This window comes from Theropithecus gelada, chromosome 14, assembly GCF_003255815.1.
Source record: "Theropithecus gelada isolate Dixy chromosome 14, Tgel_1.0, whole genome shotgun sequence".
Taxonomy (NCBI): domain Eukaryota; kingdom Metazoa; phylum Chordata; class Mammalia; order Primates; family Cercopithecidae; genus Theropithecus; species Theropithecus gelada.
The window spans coordinates 25,168,901-25,196,889 of NC_037682.1; the positions used below are offsets into that span (position 1 = coordinate 25,168,901).

At 38.9% G+C, this 27,989-nt stretch overlaps 1 protein-coding gene across 4 annotated transcripts in view; it reads left to right on the forward strand.

The window, feature by feature from the left end:
- The window catches only part of LRRC4C (leucine rich repeat containing 4C), a 1,320,805-nt gene that overhangs the window by 1,128,793 nt on the left and 164,023 nt on the right, over positions 1-27,989 (forward strand). For 2 of the 4 annotated variants that reach the window (XM_025356752.1, XM_025356751.1), the window contains exon 1: positions 11,470-13,433. The exons of the other annotated variants lie outside the window; for them this stretch is intronic. The gene's annotated coding sequence lies outside the window, so the exon portion shown is untranslated. Of the gene's footprint in view, positions 1-11,469; positions 13,434-27,989 lie in introns of those variants that run through there. 4 annotated transcript variants of the gene reach the window in all.

Genomic DNA, 27,989 nt, shown 5'->3' on the forward strand with positions numbered 1-27,989 from the left:
AAAAAAAAAAAAAAAAAAAAAATACATAGATAGATATTAGATAGATAGATAGATAGATAGATAGATAGATAGATAGATAGATGAATTGAAATAGCAATTGTGCCACAGATAAAAAAAAAAACATGATAAACTTGTGAGGTTGAACTATAATTTTCACTTATTTTATTGATGACGAATTGAGATCTTTTGAGATTTCATAGCACGTTTTACCCAAGATCATTAAACAGTGAATGGCAGTACAAACTTAGGGACGTGTTATAAAGGGTAATGAATGGGGATATCAGCATGTAGCTAATGAGAGTCTCTGAATGTGGGCGTGGCAATCATTGGAGCTACAGTGAAATGACAGTGCACATGAAGTGCTGAGCACAGCGCCTGGCACAGAGTAAGCACTCAATAAGTGGACCATGCTGTTTGCATGACAGCTGGTGCTTTTGGCTGTGTATTAGCCATGGGTGGGTTGGATTGGGGCAGGATGGGAAGAGTGCTCAGGGTCTGAACTGGAGTGAAAGCAGGTAGAGTGTAAAGGAAGGGACACATGCCATACACTTTGCCCATGGGAGAACGAAAGAACCTGGCAGATAAATGAATGTGGGGGTGTGTATCGAGGACAGTTTTGAAGGTGACTCAGGTTTTGAACATGAGAAACTAATTTTCACCTCACTACTATGAAGTGAGCAGCTGCTGTGTTAGGAATTATTAGACTTATTTAAAACAGGTAAACTGAGACACGGAAAGGGAAAGTAATTAGTTCAAGGTCACACCATATTTTGAGATTTCTTTTGACACTTTGAAAGAGAAAAAGGCTGACCTTTTTAAAGATACAGTAACTAAATTTTTATAGGAAAGATAAGGACAAAATGACATTTTCCTTAATACACCTCCAAAAAGTAGTTTTAACATTAATGTTGCTATACATCTATATTGATGAAAACAACTTTAAACTCTAGTCAGGCAGTCTGGCTGAATGACACAGGTAGAGACACCAAGGAAGAGCTGCTCAAAGAGAATGGGCCAAAGTTCTGTTTTGTTGGTCACATTTGCTACATTATTAAGGGAGAGACAAAAAACAACCTGGTTGGTCAAGTGACCATATGTAGAAGACAGAACCCATAGTAACGCCCAACTTGGTACCATACATTTGTTAATAATAGCAAATATGACTAATAATTGAGTGCTTATTGGATGCCAGCAACTGTGCTAACTATTCTTCTGCATTACTTCATATTAATCTTTGTAATTCTGTAGAACAGGTGTAACCAGTTATTGATGAGGTCTTTGAGGGTTAGAGAGGTTAAATAACTTACCAAGGTCACACGGCTAGGACATAAGGGAGCCAATACTCAAACTTCTGGTGCTGGGCTTAAGAACTCAGACTTTTATCCAATGTTATCTGTGTATGGCTAGAAGTTAAGAACATACATTATTCCTTTTTTCATATTTGACAAATGTAAATAAAACTGGATACATAGTCATTCAATTAAGACCTCCTTAGGTGTGACCCGAGAATATTTCCAACAGAAACAGCATGTTGCCTTCTCAAATCTCTACCTCTACGTCTTATCAATATTATGCAGTTGATTTCCAGATCTAACTTTTACCATTTTAGCTATTCATTCAAAAATTTGAATCCTGCACTTGCTCTGTGCTTGCTGCCATTCTGTGAGTGGAGTATATGCCATGAACAGGAAAGTAAGGTCTGTACTCTCATGGACCACACATTTCAGCAGAGGTAGACAACTCCACCCATAAAAACAGATATCAGATAAGGGCTCTGCAGAAAATTTAAATGTTGCAAGAGACATGGGGTAGCTACTTGAGTTGCTTGAGAGGGATGGCCTCTCTTAGAAGATCAAAAAGATCAGTGCCTGCAAAGAGCAGAGGGGAATGTCCTAGGCAGAGAAAACAGCTAGGGCCACGGCCCTATTCGAGCACCAGAAGAATGTCCATATGCCTGGAGAGGCCAGTGCAAGGGCAGGAAATGTGGGATAAGGTTGATGCCTATAATCCCAGCACTTTGGGAGGCCGAGGCGGGCAGATCACGAGGTCAGGAGATTGAGACCATCCTGGTTAACACGGTGAAACCCCATCTCTGCTAAAAATACAAAAAAATTAGCTGGACATGGTGGCATGCACTTGTAATCCTAGCTACTTGGGAGGCTGAGGCAGGAGTGCTCAGGATCTGAACTGGAGTGAAAGCAGGAGAATAGCTTGAACCCAGGAGGCAGAAGTTGCAGTGAGTCGAGATCGCGCCACTGCACTCCAGCCTGGGCGACAGAGCAAGACTCTGCCTCAAAAATAAAATAAAATAAAATAAAAAAGGTTTAAAGTCTAAAAGAAGTTGAGAATTTGAAGCAGGTAAAGGAGGATTTTGTAAGTCAATACAAGGTATTTTAATTTTATTTCTGGTACAATGAGATGCCTTTGAATGAATGTTACCCTCTTTCACTAGACTTTCTTGTCTAAACGGGTAGCTTCTGAGGTAGAGAAGAAGTTAAAGATCCTAAGAAAAACTAATTTTACCTTGACTTTATTAGTTAATATTTCATATGAATAAAAGAGAGTGAGAAAAACCCCAAACTCTTTCAGTAGCTTCATTTATATCTGAAAGGTGTGTTTTTTGACACTTCAATCAGTGGGCGCCATTAATCTACATATTATGTTACCAGAAGCTGTGTTTCTTTTTGACTTTCCTTTTCTTTTGGTTCTTCTCAGTAAATCAATTCATGTCATTTTCATTTGAAATCCAGTGACATTTAACTGTACAGGCACTTAGAGGTACCCTCCTATGACTTGAAGCTTAATTTAATTGCATTACTTGTCAGCAGCACCTTAAGGAAAAAGAGCTAGGACTTCCAGGGCCCTCAATATCTCCAAATTACACGTGGAAAATGACTTGATACAGGTCTGTAGGTCTCTATGGAGGGAGCTTCTGAAATAGTTGACTTTGGTGAATGATGTTGGCAATTTGGCTCCTAACATTTTCCAATGTTGTATTTTACTGCAAACGGAACGTTTGAGCAAGTATTTGTAAGATGTCATCAATTTCACTTTAGAATTTGGCTTTTGAAAAGGCTGCACTTGGAAACTTTTGGGAGCATTTCCTGCAATTATGGTTTAAGACAGTTGGTTTGTTTTATGAAAGGTTGAATAATGTCAATCACATTGCTCTGTTGATCTACCTGAAAGCACTTTGTCATGCAGCAATATTCCAATAAAAGCATAAAATCTAAAAGCCCAAAGGTCTCTCAAAGGCCATCAGTCTACTGAGGCCCAGACTTTAATACTTTTTATGTCCTTAATGTGAGCATACAAGTGGCTCAATATGGTGCTTTCAACTTTTCTTTTGTCAGATATTTGCATTTTAAAACAAAAGTAAATAAAAGAAAAAAATGTTTTAATTGTAAAATTATAAGAATTAATCACAAATTGAAGATTTTTGCTTTAAATTCAAGTAATTAATAGGACAATCCCGCTATAATGCCCTACTCTTCTCATGTAGCTATAGTAGAAATTTAAGCAGGGACAATGTCTAGGAACTGCTAATCTAATATAAGTTTGCCTTAAAGGACTAACCACACGTGCAGCCTATGCTTGAGCTACTCCAGTGGCAGGAACATCACCACCTTATAAGGAAGCCCATCCCATGTTCATAGAGCATTATTTTGAGGGAGTACTTCGTTACATTGATTGAGAGTTATTCATAGCCTCCAAATAGAATATCACACATGCACACAAACATACACACAAACACAACAAATATGCAAATTAATAAAAACTTTGTAGATACTAACACTTGACATTTCTTATACCCACCTTTCTCTCTCCAACTCCAGATCTTCTGCCTTTGTTTAGATCCTCGTAACCTCCAAGTTTCCCAATTTCTCTCTGGTTTCCAGTTGTTCTTGTCTGATTCATATGCATACTGCCTCTGGGATAACTTTTGTAGACCCCCAACTTATCACATCACTTCTTAATAGCCCTCAGTGATGTTCCTTTACCTTTCCAAAAAACTCCCCAAAAAGAAAAAATAATAATTCTTGATCTGGCTGTTATATGCAGGTTCATTTCTTGGCATTTTTTCTTCTTTCCTGCCACACATTTCCCTTAAGTTCCAGCCTTAAAGCATTTGCAGTTCTCCTAAAGCACAATGAATGTTTGTCAGATTCAAACTGAGGTCTATGAAATTCCAGACTTGCTGTTCTTGGTTCGACTCCATGCTGTTTTCTTGGATCAAGCATATACCCTTTCTAAATATACAGTAATCTTTTACAAAAATATAAGTGTGTCTGGCAAATGATGAAAAGTTACTAAAACATTGCTAAGTCATAGTATATGCAGAACCCACTGAAATTTATATTCAATAAATATTTGCTTGTTCAATAAATAAATGGATTGAATTGGACAGTATTAAAGTGTTAGCACCTATGTACAAATTATTTCATTTAGTATCATTCTTTCTGGAGAAGGGAACTGCTTAAGGTTGAGGCCTTGGGCTATTATAAAGGAATAAAAAAAAGACACAGAAAGGAAGGATGGGCCTCTTCAAAGAAACTTTGTTCCAATAATCATAATTTTAGCATTCTTTAACCATAGAAGTAAAAGAAACACAACTGACAGTATGAGCAGTGAAAAATCCCTGTGGCCTTTTTAATGTAACCCCTAAAATAAGAACAATAACAAAAAAATTGTGGAAACATTCATAAGAATTAAAGTAAGAAATTGAAATTCGATGTGGCATAATTGTTATCCTAGTGAAAATGCGAATTTCCATAAGTATTCTTAAAATTTCACTAGAAATCCTTTTCAAAATTGTCAATTGAAGGTTGTGGCAAAAATGTCAAACACTCGTGTAACAGTCACCCTGTGTTCACTCTGTGCAATGAGACCACAAATCTGGGACATACCTCACAGTCTTAGCCATGAGCATATTTACTTTATCTCTTATTGCCCCTATAAAATTAACAAAGTTTTTGATGGATTAAGAAGATTTGTGTAGTGAATCAAAGGATTCCTAAGCCCCTTCCATTTTGAAAGTATTTGTTTATACATACTTATTTTCATTTTCTGAGGCATTATTTTATTCAGGTGATAAAGGTGTTTCCATTTTCAGTGTCAATACCATACATGATTTTTTCACAAATCTATAGCATCCCCTAGAAAGTCATTTTTGTCCTTAAGAATGTGTATATTAGAGACCTGGACATTTAAAAAATGCAAACTGTTTAACATTATTTGAATCATGAGCGACTAAATCAGCTGGAGGCCTGGAACCACAGATGTGCTAAATGAATCTTCAATGTGAGGAGAACTCAATTTTGAAATCTATGCCTTCATCTTCTGAAAGCACAATAGTAACGCAGTGGGGAAAACAAGGCTATCATTTCTTGAATCTGCACTGCATGGCTGATGCTAAAATAAAGTGACATTCTTTAGGAATTGTTTAGTATCAAGTGCTGATTTAGCTGGATAAAATGCAGCTGTCTTCCCAAATTACACAACTGGATTCACACCATCTCCTAATTCCTGGTGGAGTTTTAAAGATACCTTTGTGGGCAATTTTATTCCCAGTGCAAAGATTCCTAATTTAGACAGTACAAAAATACCACTACATAGTATCTACGCACAAATACCTTCTCCCTTAGAAACATTTAATAAAGGAGATTGTGTTTTTAAAGTGATTGGGTCACTATTTAGAAAGGATGTGTAAAAGATAGTTGAAGGCCATTCAGAAGTGGTTGCCAAATTGTCATACCGTTGTTTCTTTCAGCTTTCTTCTTATTGCTTTAAGTCACTCCTCAAACTTGTCACGTTGCCTCATGTGGTCTGAAAAAGACAGAATTATCTGTCAACATGCTCCCCTTCACCAATGCCCTTCCTCCCCAAGCTTCTTTAGTGATTGATATTGTCCTAGGAAGGTATCAATGGGTAACCCTCCATATCTGTGGGTTTCCCATCTGTGGATTCAACCAATTGCAGATCAAAAACCTTCCAGAGAGCCTGGTGCAGTGCTCACACCTGTCCTAGCTCTTCTGGAGACTGAGGTAAGAGAATCACTTGAGCCCGGGAGTTCCAGGCTGTAGTGAGCCAGGATTGTACCACTGCATTCTAGCCTGGGCAACAGAGCTAGACTCTGCCTCTTAAGAAATAAAAAATTCACAAAGTTTCAAAAAGCAAACCTTGAATTTGCCAAGTGCTAAGTACTACATTGAATCCTGAAGAATGAAATGATGTGTAGGCATTGTATTAGGATTGTATTGGGTAAGTAATCTAGATATGATTTAAAATATATGAGGCTGTCCACAGATTACATGCAAATACTATACTCTTTTATATAAGGGATTGAGCATCCTCAGATTTTGCAGTCTGATGGGGTCCTGGAATCAATTCCCCACAGATACAGAGGAATGACTGTATTTCAAAAGCTGTACTCTTTGGATCTCTACATGGCATCTAATAGTTGATCCCCTCAACCATAGCTGAGTTTGTAAGTTAGTTAAGATTTAACTCCGTTAATCTTCGGGTAACAAATTAATTTTTCTTAGAATGCATTTTGTTCTTTGTCCTCTGGCTGCCATATGGGCAGTTCTGCAATCATCAACTACATTCACATTCATGAAGCCTTGAACACATTAGCGTTTCTGATATGGTTTGGATCTGTGTCCCCACCAAGTCTCATGTCAAATTGTAATCCCTAATGTTGGAGGTGGGGCCAGGAGGGACATGCCTGGATCATGTAGGCAGATTTCTCGAGAATGGTTTAGCACCATCCCCTTTGGTACTCTCCTCATGTTAGTGAATTCTTGTTAAATCTTGTTTAAAAGTCAGTAGCACCTCCCCTTTCTCTCTGTCTTGCTCCTGCTCCCACCATGTTCACACACTGCCTTCCACCATGAATTTAAGCTCCCTGAGGCCTCCCCAGAAGCATATGCTCCCATGCTTCCTGTAGAGCAGAACCATGAGCCAGTTCAACCTCTTTTCTTATCAATAACCCAGTGTCAAGTATTTGGTATAGCCATGTAAGAACAGCCTAATACAGTTTCTATTTGTGAAGTCCTCTTGGTCTGGCGCCACATTGAGGTAGCTACTGTCTCCTCTGCCTTCCACTCCCAGCTCTTTACACTTCTGTAAAATTCTGACCATATTACTCACCATTGATTGTAATTAGCATAGCTACTATCTATCCACGTTCCTCCCCCAACCAAGTGGACAGTTCATTCATCTAGTCAATCAAAATTTATTAAGAGGTCAAACCAGGCACTGTGTTAAGCAACATGGGTCCCAATACATGTCAAAATAACTAGTTCTTCAGGTAATTGGCTATTCAAGTATTTTTCCCGTTCATGTTAGCTATTTTAAGAACTATTTTTGTATTTAAACTATGAATCTTTTTCTATATATTACAAATAGTTTTTTCAATGTTGTGGTTTCTTGTCATTGTACATATGGAACAGATTTTCCTTTTAATGTTTGTTCATTTAAACTTTTCTCTTCTTTCCTTTTTCACAAGCTAACTGGTATTAGAGAGGAGATAGAATGGGTAAGAAGAAAGATGAGTGGCAGAGTCCACAGAGGAACCCGATAGTGGTCTCTCTAAAATAGTAAAGAGAAATGTGTACACTCTCTTTGGTACACATCTGTGAGCCATTCCTGAGACAGCATCGACAGGTGCTATCAGGAAAGTAAAGGTAACAGAGGAGTTAGTGATGACTTCCATAATACTTGGCACATAACTGGAGATTATTATACATATGTTGAAATAAGTGACTGATTAGATGGTCACTAATGTGGACAATTTTCTTTCCAGCAAACCCCAGTAATCACTGAGGACCTTTGTTATTCATAAGGGAGAGAGGTTGTAGTTGATTGCAATGATCACTCTGATTCTCCACTTGATTTCCTTTTACATAACTTTGCAGTAACCTCCTGATATGGGGTCTGGCTCTGTGTCCCCACCCAAATCTCATCTTGAATTGTAATCCAAATTGTAATCCCCATGTGTTGGGGGAGGGACCTCATGGGAGGTGATTGGATCATGGGGGCATTTTCCCCCATGCTGTTTTCAAAATAGTGAATGAGTTATCAGGAGATCTGCTGATTTTGCAAGGCAGTTTTCCCTGCTCTTAGTAAACTCCCACTGAGTATTGAATTTTAAAGTCAAAGTAGTTTCAAAAAAGTAAGTTGTTTTAATGAAATTAATTCACATGTCATTATGTGTGACTATACAGGCAAGCTTGATATGATTATGCCAGAGGATATTCTGGTCCCTGTGTAATACTATTGGAAGTGAAAAGAGAATATTTATTTCCAGGATTTATAGCACAGAATAAAGACACAAACTTTAAGTATGTATTGTGCTTCAATAGAGTTGCCTACAGCCTGTAAAATCCAATTAATAAACACAATAGACACATTCACTTTTTTATTTTTAAGCAAAGTTACTGAATTTGTTCTATTTGCTATTTTGTATTTCTGATTACAAGATGCTGTCCCCTGCTGTTTGCTAAAGATTACACCGGCTATAGTCATGAACATACAGTGAAATAAGATAACAGTTTTGTTTAATGACTCACGTCTACAAATCAGAGAAGAACAAAAGAGAAATTTGCACGTCTATGGAACAAATCTAGCATGCTAGCACTGTGCCTCCTCTTCTCCCAAGCCATGTCATTTCAATAAGCGTTTTGTCCTCTCCATGCCTTTGGTAACTAGATGGGCTAATGGGGAGGGTGATGGTGTAATATTATTTCTTCTAAAAGAGCTTTTATAAAAATTTTTACTTGAACACATACTCTGTCATTGTTAATAGTACCTGGCAACCTCTACTGCATAAATATCTATAATTATGGTTTTTTCAGCAACAATTTGGTTTGCATGCATACTTTCATGACAGTTAGCTTGTTTACTACTTATTCCAATCCTCTTTGAGTAAGGTCATTCAGTGACAAATGTGGTATTGCCATCCTCTGAAAGGGTTACAAATTCATACCTGGCTTTCAGGGCAGAAAATGACAGCCTGCATGCTGATAACTGACATACAGGTGTTCCCCATGTTACCAAAACCTAGATGTTATCGCAAAACTGGAAGACCTGGCATTGAGTAGATCTGGGTTCAAATTTTGGCTGTGTCATTTACCAAGTTTGTGACTTTAAGCTTCATTTTTTCCATCTTCAAAATCTCTCAGGGTGTTGTTTTGAGTATTAAATAAGGTGATATATATATGAGAAGTGTAACAGAAACCACGCCGTATGGATTGTCAATAATGACTGGTTCAATCGAAATCTACAAATGAAAGCCACGTGACAAATTCAGGGTCATATCGTGTGAATGAGTCGATGATGTAAGTAAAGATACTGTAGCTGCTGAAGGGGAAGGTTAACAGGAGAGGGAAGCTGTTCTGTTTTCCCTTTTGGCCAAATAGCACTTATCTGTCCTTGCTGCTTTGCCTAATAGATTAATTCATTCTGATAGTATTAAAGATTCTGGTAGATAGCTAATAATTAGCTCTGAAAAAAACAAATCATTGGCTTTCCTTTGCTGTCAAAATCCCTAAAAAGAAAATTTTCATTTCAAATGGCTTCTAGCTTACTTCAGAATCGGAGGATAGACTCCTTTGAAGCTATCTAGTACCGCTAGTGAATGTACTTTTTAATCGTTTATTAGTGGATAAACTATAAATGGCATATAAGGGTAAAAGCTTCAAAACACAAATTAAAGTCAACTGCTCACTAGTGTTTTGAATCAATCAATACAGCATTCATTTAAAAATAGAAGCAACGCCACTAACCCTCAAAAAATTCACATTTTGATGTAATTCATAACATCAAAGCTCTCTAAAAAGATGGAGAAATTACAATAAATCACAATCCATGTGCAAGGAAAAGTCTTTCCCCTTGCATGTACTGACATCTGAGATGCACGTTACAGTATGCTCTTAGTACGCAAAGAACATTACAGATGTAATTTTTTTTTAACTCTAAGCAAGGAAATACCATGTACTATAATGGGAACAGAAAAGAAAAAAATAGCATTTTGTATAAACTTGGATATGCCTCTGATGTTCTCTTAATAAATCTTTTCTCATTTCTGTTTGAGGCTACCTTCCATTATAATTTACTCACTTTCTTTAAAACTGTTTTTAAACCAAGTACATATTCTGTTCTCTCAAAAATAAAGAAAACCAGCACAAAGATCATTACTTAGGGCACACAAAACAGAGGAACATTTATTTAATCTATTCCATATATATAGAGTATTGTTTAAATTATCATTCCTAATTTCATTTATTCATATCTCAATGTTACCTACATAAATGACAAAAAGTGAATGTCCATAGGTTACTGAAGGGGCCTTATGAAAATTATACATTGGAGAAAGAAACCAATATAAATATAATATTAATAGCATTATTTTGTTGGCCCAGTCCTTCTAAGGAGACCCAGTGAATTCGAAATGTGCCAACTATTTCTCTAATACGAGTTGATGGAAAAGTCCACATCCTCGATCAGGGGATGTTGGAATTGAGTTGTCAAGCTGTCCTGGATGTCTTGTACAGACTGAACAGGCCAATTTACTGCAACACTGCATAGGCTGAAGGCTACTATCTCGCCTTTACAGTTGCTTCCTCCTGGTGAGATTATCCTGCCCGACCACAGCCTCCCTCTCCAGTAGCTTTTAAGTTACTCTGGATTCTTTCTGATGAGCCTGAGCCTATTCTTTATTTATTTATTTATTTATTTATTTATTTATTTATTTATTTGAGACAGAGTCTTGCTCTTGTCGCCCAGGCTGGAGTGCAATGGCCCGATCTCGGCTCACTGCAACCTCTGCCTCCCGGGTTCAAGCAATTCAGCCTCAGTCTCCCGAGTAGCTGGGATTGCAGATGCACGCCATCACTCCTGGCTAATTTTTGTATTTTTAGTAGAGACGAGGTTTCACAATGTTGGGCAGGTTGGTCTCGATCTCCTGACCTCGTGATCCTCCCGCCTCGGCCTCCCAAAGTGCTGTGATTACAGGCGTGCGCCACCGCGCCCAGCTAAGCAATAGTACTGTGTTAATCCACAGCTTGGGACCAGTGTGCTTGACTAGGAGAGGCTCTTACCCTGCAACCTGAAAGCAACAGCTTTGTGTGTTTGGTGATAATTTTGAATCTTAGTGGTGATTTGATTTTAATGTCTTCCTCTTTGTAGCTCAAAACTCCTGGATTTCTGGATGAAAACAGGCAAGCTTTTCGAAAAAACTGACTTCTCCCACACAGCCTGAATTTCTTTTGCCTATTACTAACCTCCCAGCGCGGGGGTTGCTTTTAGACTCAGCTGTTCCGGCTCTGCCCTCCAGGTGGCAGCAGTGCCACATCTCAGAAGCTCCAATCCCCTCTTCCCTGACTTCAAGTGTTAATGCAATTGACCAATCAGTGCTAAGATGATGGGAGGTAATTGGGTAATTGTATTTTACTGATCACAAGCGGAGAAAGGGAAAGGAAAAGGGGAAAGAAAGAGGGGCAGAGGAGGGAAAGCGACTGCAGTCCGAAAGGAGCTTTTGGAAGCTAGGACCCTAAGCGTCAGGACGTGGCATTGGTCGAGAGAAAGCCTAGGCTGGCAAGAGCTGCCGCCGGCGCTGGGAGAGCATTTATTTGGGAGAAAAAGAGAGGCGAGAGCAGAGGGAGGGGGAGGAAGAGAGTTCAAACCGAAGTGGATGGAAGGGGACTGGGGTTTCTGCCGCGCAGGGAGCCGTGAGCCAGGGCGATGGCGCTGAGGACGGCGCGGAGCAGCTGCGCTCCCGAAAACGCGTCTCCTCGCAGAGGACTAGCAGGCATCGGGAAGGTCTGCGCCAACGGGAACCAACTTGTGGCTCCAAAATGTACCCAACGCAGCTGGAAATGAGATCAAAGCTGCAGTTGCATTTGAGAAGGATGAGAAGAACCAGCGATTAGGAATTTTTTTTTCTTACCCGTGTTGTTCCTTTTTCTTTTTTTCTTCTTTTTCTTTTCTTTCTTTTTTCGTGTTTGTTTTTTTAATTTGCCTACCACCCCGTCTGTCCCCTCACTTCATCCTCCCCATTTGAAATAAAAGCCCCAGTCTCAACTTACATCACCGCCGCGCCCCCGGAGCCACTGCCGGCTGATGGAGGAGAAGGGGACCCGGGGGCTGGCAGGGGCCACCGGCGAGGGACCGCATCCCGCGTCTCCCCCGTGATCCCGGCCCCAACCGCGGAGTTCTGCAACACCTGGAGGATCTGGACCGGGTGCTGGGGGTGGGGGTGGGGACAGAGGAAGGAAAAGGCACCCCGAGCCTTATTAAAAAAAAAAAAAAAAAAGTAGCGGGGGGAGGAATGGGTTTCTTCTTGACAGCTGACGGAGCCTTGAAATTTTCCTCCACTACCTCCGCCCCCGCCCCCGCCCCCGCCCCCCGCACTCCATTTAACGTGAGATTATGAAATTGCAGAGGCGGTGGAGGGAAGGAGACAGGATATAACCGGAGTTTGGAGGGGAGAGGGGAAGGTGGCTGGCCGGGTGGCTGAAATCAAAAATTCAATTGCGCACTGGGTTGTGATGAGAAATCTAATCAGATCTTTGGCGAAGGGGCCGGCCGGAAGGATGGCGAGTGGGGGGGAAGTTGCTCCCCAAATTCTTCGAAGTCCCCGGGAGGCTGGGGAGAGGAATTGACGATGTAAAAGGAGACTTTTTTTTTTTTTTTTTTTTTTTTTTTTTTTGGTGGTGGTGGCTGTTGGGTGCCTTGCAAAAATGAAGGATGCGGGACACAGCTCTCTCCTGGAACCGAACGCAATGGATAAACTGATTGTGCAAGAAGGAAGGAAGAACGAAGCTTTTTCTTGTGAGCCCTGGATCTTAACACAAATGTGTATATGTGCACACAGGGAGCATTCAAGAATGAAATAAACCAGGGTTAGACCCGCGGGGATTGGTGTGTTCTGACATAAATAAATAATCTTAAAGCAGCTGTTCCCCTCCCCCCCAAAAAAGGATGATTGGAAATGGAGAACCGTGGATTCACAAAGAAAAAAGTATGTTCATTTTTCTCTATAAAGGAGAAAGTGAGCCAAGGAGATAATTTTGGAATGAAAAGTTTGGGGCTTTTTTAGCAAAGTAAAGAACTGGTGTGGTGGTGTTTTCTTTTCTTTTTGAATTTCCCACAAGAGGAGAGGAAATTAATAATACATCTGCAAAGAAATTTCAGAGGAGAAAAGTTGACCGCGGCAGAATGAGGCATTGATTGGGGGAGAGAAACCAGCAGAGCACAGTTGGATTTGTGCCTATGTTGACTAAAATTGACGGATAATTGCAGTTGGATTTTTCTTCATCAACTTCCTTTTTTAAATTTTTATTCTTTTTGGTATCAAGATCATGCGTTTTCTCTTGTTCTTAACTGCCTGGATTTCCATCTGGATGTTGCTGTGATCAGTCTGAAATACAGTGAGTGACCTTTATTTTCTTATTTATTGGTGAAGAAAATGTCAGTTAATTTGGTGTTTTTGGTCTCTTTATCCTCTCTCTCCCTTTGGTGTTTTTTTAAAGAACTGGCTATTGGGGGCCAGAAAATAAGGGAATGGGTGGCCCACGTATTTGCTTCATCAGTCTCTGCTCTCTGATAAGACAGTTTGCTATAAGGATGCAGGTTGACTGCATCCTGGGCAGACGCCTTTGCAAATGTTCACCAGGAAAAAAAAAAAAAAAAAAAATCTCCCCAAGAAAGCCGCTGCAGTGTGGGGTGCCAGTGCTGTGTGACTGACACTCTAGAATGCATTTAAGTTGCTTGTCAGCCACGGAGTTAGATGCACAAATGTTTGGCTATTGGAAATCGAAGGGACTCAATTTAAATTTCATTATCCGACCTGACATTGCAGATCAACAGAATGTATTAACACAAAAATATGACAATAAACCAAGCAGATGAAGGGTGGCTTCTTGCTGGTGTATGGGTGGAGGGAGAAAGGGTGGGTTTTGGGGGGAGGAAGCTGGTAGAGAGAAGTGGCTGTACTTTCCACAATCACTCTTGCATACACATGCCCAGATGTGCTCTTCACATTACCCGGGTTCATGCCAGTGCTAAAAATGAAACAAGAAGGACCTACTTCTCTCCAACTCCACCCCCTTCTCACTGAGGACTTCTCTGGATTACAGAGAGACTGTGCATGGACTGTAGAGCAGTGAGTTGGGTTTTGCCAGAAACCTTTCCAATATCACCAGTTCACAGCTCCTCAGAGAAAGGAAGAAATCTAGTGTCCTGTGGTAACTTAGAAAAGGCAGCTGAAGAAGAGGTCTATGTTGAGCATTCATGCTTCTCATGTGCCAGCTTTGTCTTGGAAAAAGAGGCCAATATAAAAAAATAAAGCAGAAGGTGGAAAATGCTTAGAAAGTCTGAGCTGAGCGCCTGTAGGATCACCTTCCCTCCTCTCCCATTGCTGCCAAAGTCATGGAGCTGGCGTTTTTTACAGAACTTTCCCCCTTCACTCTTCTCTATTCCTCTCTGGGGCCTTCTATCAGAATCATAGACTCATGTAACTTTTGAGCCAGAAGAGTCTCCAGAGATCTCATGTCAATAAAAAAAGGAAACTGAGGCCTAGAGAAGCTATAACTCTTTCATTAATGGCCAAACAGCATGAGACAGGTGACTCACACAAGCCTCAGAACGCCAGGCAAAAAAAAAAAAAAAAAAGTCATTTTGGGATCCAAACTGGACAGCTACACATAGCCTGGCTACTCCTGTATATTGAATGCTGTTTTATGAGTAAGGGTCAAAGGAAGGCACATTGGTCCTGAGAGCTTGAAATAAAACTTCTGCCAGTTTAGACTTCAAGGGTTACAAACTCCAACATTCATTGTCTCTCTTCCCTTCCTCCCTTCTTCCCTCTCTCCCTCTTCCTTTCTTCTTTTCCTTTCTATAGCATAGTTTAGATAACCCTGGCTTGAATACCATTTTAAAAAAAAATAAGATCCACTACTCTGACATATCCCAAAGGAGATGAAAGGCAGCATTCTCCTGGGTCCTTTCTTAGTGTTTAATCCTGTGAGTGGTGGTCCTCAGAGAGTCATTAAAGAACTGTAGGGTTAGATTTATATTAGAGAGGTGATAATAGAAACCAGAAACACGCAGCTGAAAGCTTCTGAGCCTGTTCTTACACTCACATCATCTATTCTTATCCTTTTCATTACTCCTTAACTAAACTAGCCTACAGCTGAGCACTTCTCTAATTTATTTTTCTGGGCACATGTTTCCTGTTGGAACACAGATCAGGCAATAAATTTACCAACCTATAAAAATAATTGTGCAAGATGGTTTTATTCCCTGAAATCCCCATAGACTTGTGCATATATTTTCATAGTTCTCTGCACTTTTTTTGTATTTGTTTGCTTATTTGCTTTGTTTTACATTACCACAGTGAAGTCACCATTTGTAGACATGGAATGACTCAAGTTGTATTAAGTTCCTGCTCATCTGGAACTTAGCACAATGACAAACAAAAAAGTAAGAAGAAAAACATGTACTTTGATGCTTTTTCACTTTATAGTTCAGTTCCTGGCTTCACATGGGAACCCCAGCCTTGAAATTAGGTTGGGTCTGCTAATTGGAGGAGATTTTATTTTCTTTATGTAAATATATATATAAATATATATAAATATATAGATAAGTATATATAAATATACATATATATTTATCTTTCATTGACATCAAAATTTCTTAAGTGCTGCTCTAATTAGGTCTGAAAGCACATTCCTCTCCTTGATAGTGTCACCTCCTCCCTGTACCCTCCACACTTAATGTACACATGCAATTGTCCTAAGAGAGAGAAAGGGAGAGAAGTGAAGAGAGAGAGAATCTGTTCAAAATTTTGGTCTGAAATGTGTCCTCCCATCCCCCTCCACTTAAACATTTTGAAATCTGGAGTTAATGGGGCATCTAAGGTGTCATCATCTTTCATACTGGTAAATCATTTCAGAACTCTACTGTTAGGAACCTATGGCCCACCTGGGGGTTAACACCTTTGGTTTAGTAGTCAGAGTTGGCCCTGCATTTTGGTTAAGTACTGATTTGTTTTAAACTAATTTGTTCAGAAGCACTGCATTTGTTCATGTACTGTTCAAAGAATGAGGGCCATGACAGAGCTGGAAACTTACTTCATCAGTGGGTGTCAGGACCCAGGTTGGTGCCCACTGAAAGACATTTGTGAGTAAGCAGTTGTCTACCAGAATCTGCCGAGGACCCTATGCCCAGAAATCTACTGGGTTTTACGAGTTTTAAAGTTCCCTTTTCAAATATCTTCTTCCTCAAATGTAATAGCTGTGCCCTTTGAGCAATACTTTTAATTTCCCTGGCTCTCAATTGTCTAGTCTGTGAGGTGGGAATTATAATATGTAATTCGTTGAATTGTTTTATGACTTAAAAGGAGTGTTGTGCAAAGATGCAAGCATAATAGGCCCTCTAAGGATGGCTGTTTGTTATGGTTATTCTCGGATTAACGTGGATTAATTTCCTGACAGTGAATAACAGTCTGGCTAAGCACTTTAACAGTTTGAGCACCTATACTTGAAAAATAGGGATTGTGCAACTCATGTTACAGTAGTTGCCAGGATCCTCATTTGAGGTCTTATCAGGACAGATTGGCTCAATATATTATTTTAGATGTAAAGTGCTGCCTCATACTAGAAACTGTACATTATGACTTTCTCCTAAAAGTATAGAAAAATAAATCTCAGCAAAAACAGTACTTAAATGAAATTTTACAGGGAAATAATGCAATTAAGGTGCTGTGTATGTTTTTGGTCTAAAAGTTGAATAAGAGATTTCTGGTATTTTAAGTGTATCATTTTAGCCACACATTACATAGTCTGGACCTGGATGTATAAAATAAAGGCAAAGGTCTATGTAGTTATATGATTTAAATTATATGGTATAAAATTCCATTATTAATATTAAGGCCTCCAAAACCACAATTTGGATTCACAGTTCTAGTCAAAATGAGTGCTGTGTTCATTAAACAAAGTATTTACTTTGTGATGGGCTAAAGACTCGTTAGAATATATAGAATGAGGAAGATTTAATGCAGACACATACGTCATTGTTTACATGTGCACATCTTCCCACACCAGTGGTTTTCTGAGGCAGGCAGTCATGGTCATTGCTCATAATTTCATTCTCTACAGTAGCAGCCCTGTTTTCTGTCCATTTCCTTAATATTCTTCCAGGGACTTGTTTTCCCCTTAAGAGAAAAGGAGTCCTACTGTAGTAATTGTTATTCTTAATGTTTCATCTGTGGATGATAATAGTACAGTTAGGCTTGGGAGATACCCATTGGATTCTTATGTTTCTTTTCAATGAAAACAGTTTGAAATCTGTGTGAATATTGGAAAAGCATTTGAAAGTTGACCATTTTCACTGACCTTAAGAAAAGATGGAAATTCTCTATGAAAGTTCTTACCATTTGATAAATTTTACTTTTTTGCATGCTTCCTAACGATGAGTTAGAAATTAGGTGAAACTTGGACTCTAGCATCTTAAGTGAATTCAAATACTCAGCTTCCCACTGAGCCACGTGTGTTACATGCATCATTTAACCTCTCTGAGCCTGTTTGCTTATCTGTAAAATAGAGGTAATAACAACTGCCTGGAACTGTCTGCCGTGAGGATGAGATCAGATTGCATATGCCATGCACAGCAAGCATTCAATAAATGCACCTTTAAATGGATCATCTCTGATTTTAGTTTGGATTCGCAGAAAAAGAGATATGGACTCTGTTGGAGAAAAGCTGTCACTGTAAGTTCACATTGGCATAGATTAAGAAAGAGAAGTATATAGACAGGATTAAGGTTGGAGTAACACATAAATAGCTATGACCATTTTTGGTAAGGTCCTGCCGTTTTAAAAACATATTTAGAAGTGCCTTAGTGAACACCATTTCCTCAGTAAATATTGAAATATACTTTGTGAATTGTGGAAAATATACTCTGTGTCCATATAAACTTCGGTTAGAATGTCAAGTACTTTATAATACAGGCATAAAAGCGTTAATGATCTGTAAATGGTGTCACAGAAGATCCCCTAAGAAGGTCAAGAATCAGTTACATCTTTCATTTCTTCAAAATAATTTTTGTGGAGAAATGTTAATTTGACCATTGAAATTTAATTAGGCTGGTCTTGTGCCAGAGACACTGCGCTTATAATACTTTCTGAATGCAAGGGTTTTGTTATGTCCTCAGCCCCTCAGAAGAACAGCTGGCAAAGAGTATGCATGCAGTAAATACTGCTCAAATGAACTTAGTTTAAGAAACACCTCCTCTAAATAATTCAAATGCATGCACATACAAGAATGTATGCAAACACACGCAGGCACGCACATACATACTGGAAGCCTGGTTTTGGGGAATTTATAGAAGCTTAACAACAAAAGCTAATGAGTATATTGACTGAATACACACACACACACACACACACACACACGCACAGTAACTTTAAGTTGCTTATGCTGGAAAACCTGAGGTCTGAAAGTCACCTGATGCAGTGTATATTTCTTATTCTTGGTGTTATGATTAATGAACTGTGACATTTTGTACAAGTCAACTTACCTCTCTAGGTTCTATATTCTCTTCTGTTAGATGAAGTAAAAACTAAGGTTACTTCCAGCATTAAGATTTTAGGATCCCGAGTTCATAATTGACTACCTTGGAATTTAGTATTCCCAAAATTAAAAATATATAATTATTGATCTTAGGAAACTAGTTATTAAAATGTGAAGAAGAATCCCATAGTATTCTGTGAGAAGGGCAGAATTGTGTTAAAATGGCAGATATGTGGGTAAAAAGGTGAAGGAAATGCTCAGTCTGTAGAGGAAATACTTCGAGATTTAGAGTAGACAAAACTTGGATTTCAACTTTGTTTCATCACCTGTTAGCTGGAGCCCCTAAATTTGTCAATTAACCTTGTTAATCCTCGGTTTCCTCAACTGTAAAACTGACTTTATTTTTTGCAGTCATTTTGGGAGCAATAAAATGTCTTAAGTATTTGGCACATGACTGGCACTCAATAATTGCTAGCCCACTTTCTTTTCTTTGAAATCTTTGGTTATTTCAAACAGAAATGGGAAGATTTAACATTTAAGATTCTGTGAGTGTTTTGCTTTACTTTTATGAAGTGTATAAATAAAGATTTCCTGCCAACTTTGCTATCCAAGTTGGTGATATTATTTTTGATCATGGTTTTCAATGTCAATCAAATTCATAATGAAGTCTAAAAATCATGAAAAACTGATGTAAAGTTAATATACTTGTCTTTCAACTTTGCCACAGGCTTATTAGAGCTTTCTGCACTTAGGAAAGCTTTCAACACTTCTGGGATTTACAAGTATCTAGTAGTCCCTTCTTACCTGCAGTTTCACTTTTGGTGGTGTCAGTTACCTGTGGTCAACCGAGCAGAAATTTTAAGAGAAAGAGACTACATTCACATAATTCTATTACAGTATGTTGTTATATTGTTGTTAATTTTTACTGTGCCTAATGCATAAATTAAACTTTGTCATAGATACGTCTTTACAGGAAAAATTACAGTTTATGTAGGGTTTGGTACTATCTGGTTTCAGGCCTCCACTGGGGATCATGAAATGTATCTCCTCCACCAACAAGAGGTACCAGTGTAATTTAATAAAAACATTAGTAACTACCATTTCTTGAGCATTTGATATGCACCAGGCACCGTACTGAAAATATAACATGTATTTTTTTTTCCTTAATCCTCACTTAGAAACACAAAGAGGCTAGGTCATTTGTCTAAGGTTATATAGCAACTAAATGGTGAGGCTGGAAATAGGAACTGCATATCTCCTGACTTTAGAACCCAAAATCGGAATCAGTAAAGTCAAACTTGTTGACTTGGTAAGAAATAAACATAGAAGTTCACTATTATGTAACCTAGTACTCAGTCTGAATGTTTTCACTGGGCTTGGGATGTCTGCAGTTTCCCTTCCCCCTATTTCCTGAAATGAAAGTTCTCCAGCTGCTTAGGTCACATATATTTGTCAGTCCTCAGTCATTTCCAAGTATGCCCTTAAGTATAGAAGTAACTTCTAAGAAAGACTTAGGCAAAATTGTCCCAACTCACTGAACATATCTAATGGACAGAAAGATTTTGCAAAATGTTATAAGGCATCTAGAAATTCATAATTATATGAGAAATATGGTCAATGCTAATAGTGAGGTTAGAGTTTAGATATGATATGCTATAAACTAGATGAGGTCCTAATTGTGAGGACCCAACACCTGATGTTAGTCCTTCTTGTATTTGATCTCTCCGTAACACGATCCCATCACCTGCCTCTGCTTTCCTGAAACTCTTCCAAGGGTTTGAGATACTCCTCATTGATCACTTTCTTTATTGAGATCACTTTATCCGCCTTCTATTTTCCTAATCTTCTCCTTAAATAATGAGGGCTTCCCCCTTTGAGTCACTTCTACTCCCAGTCTCTCTGCATTCCTGAAAGACATAAGTTGGGGTGTTTTTGAGAGATGAATCTCAAATCCTGGCTAACCTGTGTATGCTGAAGACTCATAAGCATCCATTGCCAGCAAGATCCCACTTAATTACCTGAGTCTCCTACAAGCCTTGCAAACTTAATACTCCATCTGTAACTGGTTATTTTTTTCTCCAGAGACCTAGATATGCACCAGGCACTGTACTGAAAACACAGCATTTTTTTTAACTCTTTAATCCTCACTTAAAAGCAGAAACAAAAACGGATATTTACAGTTTTAAATGATATCAATATCTCTTTAACCTGCCTCCTGTCTAACCAGTCATCAAATCCAATCTACTCACTCTCTTAAAGTCAGCTTTGGTCTGTCTCACTATGGCCTTGGTCCAGATTCTAGTACTTCTGTCTTCGATTGTCTCTAACTAGTCTTTCTGATAATGCCAACTTTTCCTCAGATAGTCCATTACTCGTTCTTCCTCTAGATGTATCATCCTAACAAGTAATGCTGAACATCCTCTTTATATTCTCGAAATACGTTTTTAGAATAAAATCCAGACTCTTCTCAACAGCACAGTCCAGCCAGTGCATTCACGCCCTCTCCCATCTGCCTGCCATGCTAAATGTTTTAGTCCTCTGTGGACAAGCCAGGTTAGTTTGAAGTCAAACTTGGTGAGAGCTAATCCATTTGCCTAGGATACGATCTTCATATCTCAAGTCTCAGAGCAAGTTACTTCCTTTGGGAAGATGTTTCCTGGCTCCCCTAAGCCCACTGATCTCCCTGTCCTCTGTACACAAACATTTTGTTCATATATTTATGATAGCTCTTACTATTGTTATATGTATTTGGCAAAAACCCACTAAATTGTGGCTTCTTTTAGAATATGGATCTCATTAACCGGGTGCGGTGGCTCATACCTGTAATCCCAGCACTTTAGGAGGCTGAGGCGGGTGGATCACCTGAGGTTGGGAGTTTGAGACCAGCCTGACAAACATGGAGAAACCTCGTTTCTACTAAAAATACAAAATGAGCCCGGCGTGGTGGCGCATGCCTGTAATCCCAGCTACTCGGAAGGCTGAGGCAGGAGAATCACCTGAACCCAGGAGGCGGAGGTTGTGGTGAGCCGAAATTGTGCCATTGCACTCCAGTCTGGGCAACAAGAGTGAAACTCTATCTAAAAAGAAAAGAATATGGAGCTCATCTTGTTCTTCTTGTCATGTCTCACATCTAACTAACATAGTGCATTGAGATTTTCCGTGTATCTGGGGAGAACTAATAAATGAGTGGCCTCATCTAACACGTCTTTAAGGGGAAGAAATTTCTTTAATTCAGTTTATGATATAGGCCATTATTTTCCCAATATTTTTATTGTTAAGATCAAGTTTTATTATTTTTCCTGTAGGGACCCATTTTTCATAACTACTTTGCATAATAAAACATTGCAATTTGTTTTTTTTTTATTTTTAGTAATAAACAACATGTACCTGGCAGTCATCATTTTTGAAGTGTACTAGATGAACATTTAAATCAAATGATTTGATATAAATTGAGCCAAAAGCAAAGGTGCTTTAATTGTCTTATGCAAATACATAAGTATGTGTATGAAATCTAGTTGGCTTTTTGAAATATTGATAATAGCTGTCCTTGAGGATCTTATTTTTAAAAATTGTTCTGTAAATATATTATAGTGCTAATTTTATATTCTAATGTATAGCTCCTCATAGGCTTACTGCAGGTAATGTACAGTCCTCACTGACACTTCACGAAGTCTGCTGTTCGCAAAAATCACACAAAAAAGGTGGTCCTTGGAGTTGTGCATTGCACACGCCTCACAGTTGTATGAAGCAAGCCTTACTACTCATGAATGATTATCAAAAAAGAGAATGTGAATTTTAAATTTGACTAGTGTCCATAAATGGACTAATACAACAAGAGATTAAAAATATCTCCCTAATAAAAGTACCTTCATTAAATATAGAAAATAATGAGTTGCAATCGTTTTTGACAACAGGTGAACACCTGACTTTGTGGAAGGCAGGCATATATACAGTCATAGACATCATACTTTGACTCCATGCTCCATAAGGATATTTCCTCCTTTCTCTCCTGAGGAGCAGCAGGAAACACTGGATTACATGAAGGAAAGTGGTAAATGATATGATACTGTTTAATTATGGCTTAATTTTATCTTGCAATTTTGAAGAGAAACGTCTTAAATATGTTGAACTGGAGTATTTGTGTTTTTATATTAATAGTTCTTTTTGAAAGTTTTTCTTCTAGTTTTAGATTATTTCTAGTTCAGAGAGTAATATTATTAATCTCTAATAATAGCAGATGATAAAGCATTAATAGTCATGCTTCAGCATGCTTTTGAAATCCAGTGATTTATTTTAATCCTTTCAACAAATTTTAGCCCCAGAACTTCCAAAGGAATTATTTCCTGACCACTATATTCCTTATGATAAAGCATGAGGATTTGGGAAGGTGTGCCAGGGAAGATCTATCTTTCTTTCTTTCTTTCTTTCTTTCTTTCTTTCTTTCTTTCTTTCTTTCTTTCTTTCTTTCTTTCTTTCTTTTTTTTTATTGAGACAGAGTCTGGCTCTATCACCCAGACTGGAGTGCAGTGGTGCAATTTCGGCTCACTGCAACCTCCACCTCCCAGGTTCAAGCGATTCTTCTGCCACAGCCTCCCAAGTAGCTGGGATTACAGGCAAATGCCACCACGCCCAGCTAATTTTTGTATTTTTAGAAGAGACAGAGTTTTACCGTATTGGCCAGGCTGGTCTCAAACTCCCATCTTCGGGTGATCCGCCAGCCTCGGCCTCCCAAAGTGCAAAAGATTTATTTAGAAGAGCCAGTGATGAGTTTTGTCTTAGTTCTTGCCAGACTACAAACTGTTGAGACAACACTTGTAGACAACCTCCTAAGACAACTTCTTGGGAGGGGTCCATTTGCTTTAGCTCATCAATTTTGACCAAGTCACGTTGGGGAGATAGGAGAATTTAGCCATCCAATTATATGTGTTTATTTCTTGCTAAAGTAGGAGTGTGTGTCTGGGAGTAGGAGTCCACAGATTTTTTAAAAAGCCCTTTTCTGATGATGACTAATACAGTTCCCTAATTATTAAAATAACTTGTTATCGTCGATGTGGTCCTGCCTAGAACAAGTTGACCGATTTATTTGTGATGCTTTGAAAGACATCTTATTGTCAGTGCACCTGAACGTTTTTGTTTGTTATTAATCTAAAGAACTGTAGTACTACAGAATTTATTTTCAGGGCTATAGACATGTTTTCTTTCAACTAATGGTTTGATAATGATGGTGGGAACTTCAATAACTAAGATATGAATGTTCTGAAAAAGGTGCATGACACTTGAAAATGTAGAGATGTGCCTCTCCTGAATGATTTTACAGTTGAACCTGAGCCAGATCTCAGAGTGTGCCAATTTTTACAACCTTAGGGGAAAGAGACAGATTGAGAAAGTTTTGGGGGAGAGAGCTCATCCTGGCTCTGCTGTTCTGATCTGGGCAGAAAGAATGCCCATAGCTTAGTTAGCTGATCTCTAGAGAGGCTCACCTCGGCAGAGACCACAGCACGTGTGTGGAAGAATGAATTCCAATACATCATGGGGAGGGATCTAGAGGACTCCGATTTTTCCTAACTGAAAAGCCAAAAAGTCAGAAGCTACCCTAAAAGAGTTAACATCTACACAGTGGTGTTCAGGAAGGCAAGAATGGAACTCTGAAGGCTTTCTCTGTATTGTTTTGAACGTTACCATGGCAATAGTTTCCAGCCGAAGTTACATGTTTTTCAATTCCCCAAAGCAGCAAGCAGCCTTTCCCAATCTTTCTCACCCTCTCTGCATCCATCCCTATCCGCCTTCATCCTTAGTCCTCCCCATCCCTTTTCTCCTCCCTCTGTCCTTTCTTTTGTTCTCAAGTCCCTCTAGCATTCCCTATTAACAACAAAAAATTCCAACTCCAAGAGGTCGCTTTTAGGCAGAATGCGAGTCAGACATATAGTCTTCTATCCGGGTTTCTGTTTTCCCCCGTCTGTTTACGTATTAAAGACCTAATTAAACGGAAGCTGTGGATGGAAGCAGGGTTGGGGCTTTCCCTTGTTGGTAGGACACAGAACATATTATAATGGTTGGTGTTGTGGCGATATGTTAATTGGATCGCTTCAGGCAAGTGCAGAGCAGCAGTCTCTGACAATTAGAAAGAACAATGACTTTACTATGAATGAGCCCACTCTCTTAACCAGTGGAAGGATTAGCATGCATTGCAGGTCTCTGGAAGGTTCCTGTAGACCCCGAGAGGGATCTGCAGTTGGAAATGCCTCCTGTCTCTTTACAGCTACGCTGCTGCCTCTCCTTTAGCTTACTTTCCTGCCAAGGGAAGAGGAGTGAGAGGATAGTAAGATCTGGTTTACTGGGCTGGTGCGGGACCCTGTCGCAGACCTGAGCCATAGGATATATTGCAGGGATGTTAAGAAGAAATCCTTGCCTGCTTAATGCACGTGGCCAGTGAATTGTGAAATGGGTCTCATTAGAGCCTTTCATATCCCGGCATGTGCCAAAGTGCTTTGCCGGCACAGCGCCATCACTTCAGGTCCAACCCTTCTGCTGTTCACTGCAGCCAAGAAGGGACAGAGACTCTGTCTGTATTAAAGCCTTCAGTCCTATCTCTCTCTGTCTACTGTTCATTGTAAGATTCCTCTGGGCCTTTCAGTCCAGCCAGTGATGAGGCCCAGAGTATCCCCTAGGTGTTTATAGAGAAGAAATATTAAGAATTTTGAGCATCACAGATGGATTTCAGGCAGCCAGTGGGTGCTGGCACCCAGATGTTTCCTCTTTTTCCCAGGGCTGGCACTGAAACTGTATCTAGAATTCCCTGCAAATATGTACAGATACTCACCTGCAAGAAAGGATGAGTAGTTTAGGGCTGAGTAAATCATCAAGGACTTATTTGTTAGATAAAAAGGAACACTTTACTTTTTCTCAGATTCATATGCTAAAGATTTTAAAATGAAATTATATCTCCCAAAGCATAATCCCATAAGTAATACTAATAAATGCCATATACTGAGTACTAACTGTATGTCAGGCACTGTGCCTGTCTCTTATTTAGAACACCCCTTGAGTCCACAAGGTTGATGAATGACATAACAGCACAGACATGGAAGCCAGACTAGTAAGAGCTCTGTTACCTCTTAGATCTGTGGTTTCAGGCAATTTATTTATAATTCTGAACCTCAACTTTCTTATGTGTGACATAGGCATGATTACATAGTAATTACATAGTACAGGATTGTAGTGAGTTAGAATTGAAATAATTCACATAGAACTTTTAGCAGAGTGCTTGGCACATGGCAATACTCAAGCTATTACTTGTAAAAAGATAAGATACATTTTCTTACAATATTGTAAAATAATTACTAAGCATGCATCTTCAGAAGAAAGGTGTTAAAAGTAATTATGGGCAGATTGTTTAATAAAAATGGAAATATGGCATAAGAAAATGAGTTTCTGAATTCGGAATAGTGTAATTCCTGGTGTTTTCTGTGTAGTGCCGTAGTTTGGAAAGTAGAATTGATGAAATCAATGAAACAGATTTGTTACATTTATTCTGGGTAGATTATTTTTAACCATCCATATTCGAGTTTTCTTTTGGGACTGATCTCTTGGGCCTGTCTCAGTTGTGATGCGTTGGATTTGAAATAAGAAGGGAAAAATCTAGCGAGGTTAAGCAAAAAAAGAGAATTTGCTGACATGTGTAATTGAAAAGTTCTACCGTACATGGAGTTCAGGTGTAGTTTGATCCAGATGTTCTCAACGTCATAGGGACTCCTGCTCTGTTTTCCCTGTATTTCTCTTGGCATAGTCCTCTTCCATGTTCTATTTTAATCAAGACATTGTTCGGCATTCCCTCAAACATCACCACAGAAAGTTCCATAGTTTTGTCCTAGCACTCCCAGTGAGCACCCTGAGATCACAGCTGATTAGATTAGCTTATGTCATATTTCTACTCATAAACCATCACTGACTTTAAGGGAAGGGAGTAGAGGGTCGGTGCATCCCCAAATGGAACTCAGGGGCTACTGAGAGGTAACAGGGATTATGTGCTGGAGACAAAAACCACTAATATCTATCATATATCTGGTGTTAGAGAGTGAGAAGGACAAGTTGCTATGTTTCACAATGTCACTTGCTACAAGGGTTAATTTTGTTTGTACTTCTCTGTAATGCCTATATACATTGTATATAGGTATTAAAGTTTTAATAACCAAGGAATTTTGTTCCAGCAAATCATCTGGCTGTAGTGATCAATTTTTCAGTGGAACAACTTCATCTGCATTCATGCTATTTTCGTATTATTCCTCTCATCTCTTAGAAACAGGTCTTTGTTTTTGAGAGAGAATTTACAAGTCCTTTTTTGGAAATGAAGAAACAAAAGCAAAAACAAAATAATCATCTTCAGTCAATAACACTGGTAGAGGATCTTTAAAAGGCTTTGAACGCCCACACTCCTGATCACTTGCCCCGGCCATAGGTGTGCTTCCATCCAGCTTTGATTTAATCTAACTGTCATTGCAAAGGTCTTAGCAGTGACATAGGCCATTCCAGATCTCTCCATTCTGCCTACCCACGGATGGTGATCTAGGCCATATGACACGTCTTTTTCTTCTTCATAGGCAAGGTGACGGAAATACATATCTGGCCTTTGGATACAAATATTTGTTAAGAAGCTCTGTTCAAAGTACATGACTGCTTGCCAAGTTCAAGGACTTATCTCTTTTGAAGTCTTAATACTGTGTGTTCCATATTGGGAACACTGTACTTACTTAATTCTTACTTATGCAGTGACATGCTCAGAATTGAGAATCAAACCAAGTTCATATATTTCTCATAAAAGCTATGGGAGAACAAATGACTGGTGGAGAAGGTTTTTCCTGGAAAGTTAAAGCAATGAAGGAGACTGCTGCTCTTTTGAGTACCTGTTATATGCAATACAATAATAGTAACATTAGTGAGTTATTTTATATACTTCATCTCATTGTACCCTTATGACAACTGCAATAATAACAACAACAATGCAAAAAAATCAGTGATAGGTAACATTTATGGAGTGGTTGCTGTGAGTAGGCACCATCTAAAGGTTTTACCTTTGTAAAGACATTGAATCTGCAAGCAAATAAACAGTAAGCATCCTTTTTAAAGGTGAGAAAGGCAAATTCAAATAAGCTCAATGACTTAACCCATGTCACAGAGACAATAAATGGCAGAACTCTACTTTGAACCCTTGGTCAAGCCAGTGGTTTTTCTACTATGCTGTGTTGCCTCTCACATGGGGCTACTTACTACTATTAATTAATAATAATAATAATAATTTGATACTGGATTTCTTTTAGTTTAAAGAAGTAACACCGAGAAAGACCTGTAACTCTTTCCCTTAGCCTCACTGCCTTTGTTACTTCTTTCCTCTTTACCCCGCTTCTTATCCTGGGTTGT